Source organism: Heterodontus francisci, chromosome 39, assembly GCF_036365525.1.
Source record: "Heterodontus francisci isolate sHetFra1 chromosome 39, sHetFra1.hap1, whole genome shotgun sequence".
Classification (NCBI taxonomy): domain Eukaryota; kingdom Metazoa; phylum Chordata; class Chondrichthyes; order Heterodontiformes; family Heterodontidae; genus Heterodontus; species Heterodontus francisci.
Genome location: NC_090409.1, coordinates 41,060,022 through 41,068,015, shown reverse-complemented (window position 1 = coordinate 41,068,015; position 7,994 = coordinate 41,060,022).

Here is a 7,994-nt window from a genome sequence, read left to right as displayed (position 1 = left end):
TGTATAAGCTGGGGATGTTGGCCGCTTCAAGGACTTCTGTGTTGGAGATATAGTCCTGCCACCTGATGCCAAGTATTCTCCGAAGGCAGCGAAGATGGAATAAATTGAGACGTCGCTCTTGGCTGGCATACGTTGTCCAGGCCTCGCTGCCGTAGAGCAAGGTACTGAGGACACAGGCCTGATACACTCGGACTTTTGTGTTCCGTGTCAGTGCGCCATTTTCCCACACTCTCTTGGCCAGTCTGAACATAGCAGTGGAAGCCTTACCCATGCGCTTGTTGATTTCTGCATCTAGAGACAGGTTACTGGTGATAGTTGAGCCTAGGTAGGTGAACTCTTGAACCACTTCCAGAGCGTGGTCGCCAATATTGATGGATGGAGCATTTCTGACATCCTGCCCCATGATGTTCGTTTTCTTGAGGCTGATGGTTAGGCCAAATTCATTGCAGGCAGATGCAAACCTGTCGATGAGACTCTGCAGGCATTCTTCAGTGTGAGATGTTAAAGCAGCATCGTCAGCAAAGAGGAGTTCTCTGATGAGGACTTTCCGTACTTTGGACTTCGCTCTTAGACGGGCAAGGTTGAACAACCTGCCCCCTGATCTTGTGTGGAGGAAAATTCCTTCTTCAGAGGATTTGAACGCATGTGAAAGCAGCAGGGAGAAGAAAATCCCAAAAAGTGTGGGTGCGAGAACACAGCCCTGTTTCACACCACTCAGGATAGGAAAGGGCTGTGAATATTATAGAGAATAGCAGCCCCTGTTTATATTATAGAGAATAGCAGCTCCTGTGTATATTATAGAGAATAGCAGCTCCTGTGTATATTATAGAGAATAGCAGCACCTGTGTATATGATAGAGAATAGCAGCTCCTGTGAATATAATAGAGAATAGCAGCCCCTGTTTATATTATAGAGAATTGCAACTCCTGTGTATATTATAGAGAATTGCAGCTCCTGTGTATATTATAGAGAATAGCAGCCCCTGAGAATATGATAGAGAATAGCAGCCCCTGTGTATATTATAGAGAATTGCAGCCCCTGTGTATATTATAGAGAATTGCAGCCCCTGTGTATATTATAGAGAATTGCAGCCCCTGTGTATATTATATAGAATAGCAGCCCCTGTGTATATTATATAGAATAGCAGCTCCTGTGTATATTATCGAGAATAGCAGCCCCTGTGTATATTATAGAGAATTGCAGCCCCTGTGTATATTATATAGAATAGCAGCCCCTGTGTATATTATATAGAATAGCAGCTCCTGTGTATATTATATAGAATAGCAGCCCCTCTGTGTATTATAGAGAATTGCAGCCCCTGTGTATATTATAGAGAATTGCAGCCCCTGTGTATATTATATAGAATAGCAGCCCCTGTGTATATTATATAGAATAGCAGCTCCTGTGTATATTATCGAGAATAGCAGCCCCTGTGTATATTATAGAGAATTGCAGCTCCTGTGTATATTATATAGAATAGCAGCCCCTGTGAATATGATAGAGAATAGCAGCTCCTGTGTATATTATAGAGAATAGCAGCCACTGTGTGTATTATAGAGAATAGCAGCTCCTGTGTATATTATTGAGAATAGCAGCCCCTGTGTATATTATAGAGAATTGCAGCTCCTGTGTATATTATATAGAATAGCAGCCCCTGTGAATATGATAGAGAATAGCAGCTCCTGTGTATATTATAGAGAATAGCAGCCCCTGTGCATATTATAGAGAATAGCAGCTCCTGTGTATATTATCGAGAATAGCAGCCCCTGTGTATATTATAGAGAATTGCAGCCCCTGTGTATATTATATAGAATAGCAGCCCCTGTGTATATTATATAGAATAGCAGCTCCTGTGTATATTATATAGAATAGCAGCCCCTCTGTGTATTATAGAGAATTGCAGCCCCTGTGTATATTATAGAGAATTGCAGCCCCTGTGTATATTATATAGAATAGCAGCCCCTGTGTATATTATATAGAATAGCAGCTCCTGTGTATATTATCGAGAATAGCAGCCCCTGTGTATATTATATAGAATAGCAGCCCCTGTGAATATGATAGAGAATAGCAGCTCCTGTGTATATTATAGAGAATAGCAGCCACTGTGTGTATTATAGAGAATAGCAGCTCCTGTGTATATTATAGAGAATAACAGCCCCTGTGTATATTATAGAGAATAGCAGCCTCTGTGTATATTATAGAGAATAGCAGCTCCTGTGTATATTATAGAGAATAGCAGCCTCTGTGTATATTATAGAGAATAGCAGCTCCTGTGTATATTATAGAGAATAGCAGCCCCTGTGTATATTATAGAGAATAGCAGCTCCTGTGTATATTATAGAGAATAGCAGCCTCTGTGTATATTATAGAGAATAGCAGCTCCTGTGTATATTATAGAGAATAGCAGCCTCTGTGTATATTATAGAGAATAGCAGCTCCTGTGTATATTATAGAGAATAGCAGCCTCTGTGTATATTATAGAGAATAGCAGCTCCTGTGTATATTATAGAGAATAGCAGCCTCTGTGTATATTATAGAGAATAGCAGCTCCTGTGTATATTATAGAGAATAGCAGCCTCTGTGTATATTATAGAGAATAGCAGCTCCTGTGTATATTATAGAGAATAGCAGCCCCTGTGGATATTATAGAGAATAACAGCTCCTGTGTATATTATAGAGAATAGCAGCCCCTGTGTATATTATAGAGAATAACAGCCCCTGTGTATATTATAGAGAATAGCAGCTCCTGTGTGTATTATAGTGAATAGCAACTCCTGTGTATATTATAGAGAATAGCAGCCCCTGTGTATATTATAGAGAATAGCAGCTCCTGTGTATATTATAGAGAATAGCAGCTCCTGTGTATATTATAGAGAATAGCAGCCCCTGTGTATATTATAGAGAATAGCAGCTCCTGTGTGTATTATAGAGAATAGCAGCTCCTGTGTGTATTATAGAGAATAGCAGCCCCTGTTTATATTATAGAGAATAGCAGCCCCTGTTTATATTATAGAGAATAGCAGCTCCTGTGTGTATTATAGAGAATAGCAGCTCCTGTGTATATTATAGAGAATAGCAGCTCCTGTGTATATTATAGAGAATAGCAGCCCCTGTTTATATTATAGAGAATAGCAGCCCCTGTGTATATTATAGAGAATAGCAGCTCCTGTGTATATTATAGAGAATAGCAGCCCCTGTGTATATTATAGAGAATAGCAGCCCCTGTGAATATTATAGAGAATAGCAGCTCCTGTGTATATTATAGAGAATAGCAGCCCCTGTGAATATAATAGAGAATAGCAGCTCCTGTGAATATTATAGAGAATAGCAGCTCCTGTGAATATAATAGAGAATAGCAGCTCCTGTGAATATAATAGAGAATAGCAGCTCCTGTGAATATTATAGAGAATAGCAGCTCCTGTGTATATTATAGAGAATAGCAGCTCCTGTGTATATTATAGAGAATAGCAGCTCCTGTGTGTATTATTGAGAATAGCAGCCCCTGTGTATATTATAGAGAATAGCAGCTCCTGTGTGTATTATAGAGAATAGCAGCCCCTGTGAATATTATAGAGAATAGCAGCTCCTGTGTGTATTATAGAGAATAGCAGCCCCTGTGTATATTATAGAGAATAGCAGCCCCTGTGTATATTATAGAGAATAGCAGCTCCTGTGTGTATTATAGAGAATAGCAGCCCCTGTGTATATTATAGAGAATAGCAGCTCCTGTGTATATTATAGTGAATAGCAACTCCTGTGTATATTATAGAGAATAGCAGCCCCTGTGTATATTATAGAGAATAGCAGCTCCTGTTTATATTATAGAGAATAGCAGCCCCTGTGTATATTATAGAGAATAGCAGCCCCTGTGTGTATTATAGAGAATAGCAGCCCCTGTGTGTATTATACAGAATAGCAGCCCCTGTTTATATTATAGAGAAAAGCAGCTCCTGTGTATATTATAGAGAATAGCAGTCCCTGTGTGTATTATAGAGAATAGCAGCCCCTGTGAATATAATAGAGAATAGCAGCCCCTGTGTGTATTATAGAGAATAGCAGCTCCTGTGTATATTATAGAGAATAGCAGTCCCTGTGTGTATGATAGAGAATAGCAGCCACTGTGTATATTATAGAGAATAGCAGCTCCTGTGTGTATTATAGAGAATAGCAGCTCCTGTGTGTATTATAGAGAATCGCAGCCCCTGTGTGTATTATAGAGAATTGCAGCTCCTGTGTATATTATAGAGAATAGCAGCCCCTGTGTGTATTATAGAGAATTGCAGCTCCTGTGTATATTGCAGAGAATAGCAGCCACTGTGTATATTATAGAGAATAGCAGCTCCTGTGAATATTATAGAGAATAGCAGCCCCTGTGTATATTATAGAGAATAGCAGCCCCTGTGTATATTATAGAGAATAGCAGTCCCTGTGTGTATTATAGAGAATTGCAGCTCCTGTGTATATTATAGAGAATAGCAGCCCCTGTGTATATTATAGAGAATAGCAGCCCCTGTGAATATTATAGAGAATAGCAGCTCCTGTGTGTATTATAGAGAATAGCAGCTCCTGTTTATATTATAGAGAATAGCAGCCCCTGTGTATATTATAGAGAATAGCAGCCCCTGTGTATATTATAGAGAATAGCAGCCCCTGTTTATATTATAGAGAATAGCAGCTCCTGTGAATATTATAGAGAATAGCAGTCCCTGTGTGTATTATAGAGAATAGCAGCTCCTGTGTATATTATAGAGAATAGCAGTCCCTGTGTGTATTATAGAGAATAGCAGCTCCTGTTTATATTATAGAGAATAGCAGCCCCTGTGTATATTATAGAGAATAGCAGCCCCTGTGTGTATTATAGAGAATAGCAGCTCCTGTGTATATTATAGAGAATAGCAGTCCCTGTGTGTATTATAGAGAATAGCAGCTCCTGTTTATATTATAGAGAATAGCAGCCCCTGTGTATATTATAGAGAATAGCAGTCCCTGTGTGTATTATAGAGAATAGCAGCTCCTGTTTATATTATAGAGAATAGCAGCCCCTGTGTATATTATAGAGAATAGCAGCCCCTGTTTATATTATAGAGAATAGCAGCTCCTGTGAATATTATAGAGAATAGCAGTCCCTGTGTGTATTATAGAGAATAGCAGCTCCTGTGTATATTATAGAGAATAGCAGCCCCTGTGTGTATTATAGAGAATAGCAGCCCCTGTGTATATTATAGAGAATAGCAGCTCCTGTGTATATTATAGAGAATAGCAGCCCCTGTTTATATTATAGAGAATAGCAGCCCCTGTGTATATTATAGAGAATAGCAGCTCCTGTGTATATTATAGAGAATAGCAGCCCCTGTGTATATTATAGAGAATAGCAGCCCCTGTGAATATTATAGAGAATAGCAGCTCCTGTGTATATTATAGAGAATAGCAGCCCCTGTGAATATAATAGAGAATAGCAGCTCCTGTGAATATTATAGAGAATAGCAGCTCCTGTGAATATAATAGAGAATAGCAGCTCCTGTGAATATAATAGAGAATAGCAGCTCCTGTGAATATTATAGAGAATAGCAGCTCCTGTGTATATTATAGAGAATAGCAGCTCCTGTGTATATTATAGAGAATAGCAGCTCCTGTGTGTATTATTGAGAATAGCAGCCCCTGTGTATATTATAGAGAATAGCAGCTCCTGTGTGTATTATAGAGAATAGCAGCCCCTGTGAATATTATAGAGAATAGCAGCTCCTGTGTGTATTATAGAGAATAGCAGCCCCTGTGTATATTATAGAGAATAGCAGCCCCTGTGTATATTATAGAGAATAGCAGCTCCTGTGTGTATTATAGAGAATAGCAGCCCCTGTGTATATTATAGAGAATAGCAGCTCCTGTGTATATTATAGTGAATAGCAACTCCTGTGTATATTATAGAGAATAGCAGCCCCTGTGTATATTATAGAGAATAGCAGCTCCTGTTTATATTATAGAGAATAGCAGCCCCTGTGTATATTATAGAGAATAGCAGCCCCTGTGTGTATTATAGAGAATAGCAGCCCCTGTGTGTATTATACAGAATAGCAGCCCCTGTTTATATTATAGAGAAAAGCAGCTCCTGTGTATATTATAGAGAATAGCAGTCCCTGTGTGTATTATAGAGAATAGCAGCCCCTGTGAATATAATAGAGAATAGCAGCCCCTGTGTGTATTATAGAGAATAGCAGCTCCTGTGTATATTATAGAGAATAGCAGTCCCTGTGTGTATGATAGAGAATAGCAGCCACTGTGTATATTATAGAGAATAGCAGCTCCTGTGTGTATTATAGAGAATAGCAGCTCCTGTGTGTATTATAGAGAATCGCAGCCCCTGTGTGTATTATAGAGAATTGCAGCTCCTGTGTATATTATAGAGAATAGCAGCCCCTGTGTGTATTATAGAGAATTGCAGCTCCTGTGTATATTGCAGAGAATAGCAGCCACTGTGTATATTATAGAGAATAGCAGCTCCTGTGAATATTATAGAGAATAGCAGCCCCTGTGTATATTATAGAGAATAGCAGCCCCTGTGTATATTATAGAGAATAGCAGTCCCTGTGTGTATTATAGAGAATTGCAGCTCCTGTGTATATTATAGAGAATAGCAGCCCCTGTGTATATTATAGAGAATAGCAGCCCCTGTGAATATTATAGAGAATAGCAGCTCCTGTGTGTATTATAGAGAATAGCAGCTCCTGTTTATATTATAGAGAATAGCAGCCCCTGTGTATATTATAGAGAATAGCAGCCCCTGTTTATATTATAGAGAATAGCAGCTCCTGTGAATATTATAGAGAATAGCAGTCCCTGTGTGTATTATAGAGAATAGCAGCTCCTGTGTATATTATAGAGAATAGCAGTCCCTGTGTGTATTATAGAGAATAGCAGCTCCTGTTTATATTATAGAGAATAGCAGCCCCTGTGTATATTATAGAGAATAGCAGCCCCTGTGTGTATTATAGAGAATAGCAGCTCCTGTGTATATTATAGAGAATAGCAGTCCCTGTGTGTATTATAGAGAATAGCAGCTCCTGTTTATATTATAGAGAATAGCAGCCCCTGTGTATATTATAGAGAATAGCAGTCCCTGTGTGTATTATAGAGAATAGCAGCTCCTGTTTATATTATAGAGAATAGCAGCCCCTGTGTATATTATAGAGAATAGCAGCCCCTGTTTATATTATAGAGAATAGCAGCTCCTGTGAATATTATAGAGAATAGCAGTCCCTGTGTGTATTATAGAGAATAGCAGCTCCTGTGTATATTATAGAGAATAGCAGCCCCTGTGTGTATTATAGAGAATAGCAGCCCCTGTGTATATTATAGAGAATAGCAGCTCCTGTGTATATTATAGAGAATAGCAGCTCCTGTGTATATTATAGAGAATAGCAGTCCCTGTGTGTATTATAGAGGATAGCAGCCCCTGTGTATATTATAGAGAATAGCAGCTCCTGTGTATATTATAGAGAATAGCAGCTCCTGTGTATATTATAGAGAATAGCAGCCCCTGTGTATATTATAGAGAATAGCAGCTCCTGTGTATATTATAGAGAATAGCAGTCCCTGTGTGTATTATAGAGAATAGCAGCTCCTGTGTATATTATAGAGAATAGCAGCCCCTGTGTGTATTATAGAGAATAGCAGCCCCTGTGTATATTATAGAGAATAGCAGCTCCTGTGTATATTATAGAGAATAGCAGCTCCTGTGTATATTATAGAGAATAGCAGCCCCTGTGTATATTATAGAGAATAGCAGCTCCTGTGTATATTATAGAGAATAGCAGTCCCTGTGTGTATTATAGAGAATAGCAGCTCCTGTTTATATTATAGAGAATAGCAGCCCCTGTGTATATTATAGAGAATAGCAGCCCCTGTGTGTATTATAGAGAATAGCAGCTCCTGTGAATATTATAGAGAATAGCAGCTCCTGTGAATATTATAGAGAATAGCAGCTCCTGTTTATATTA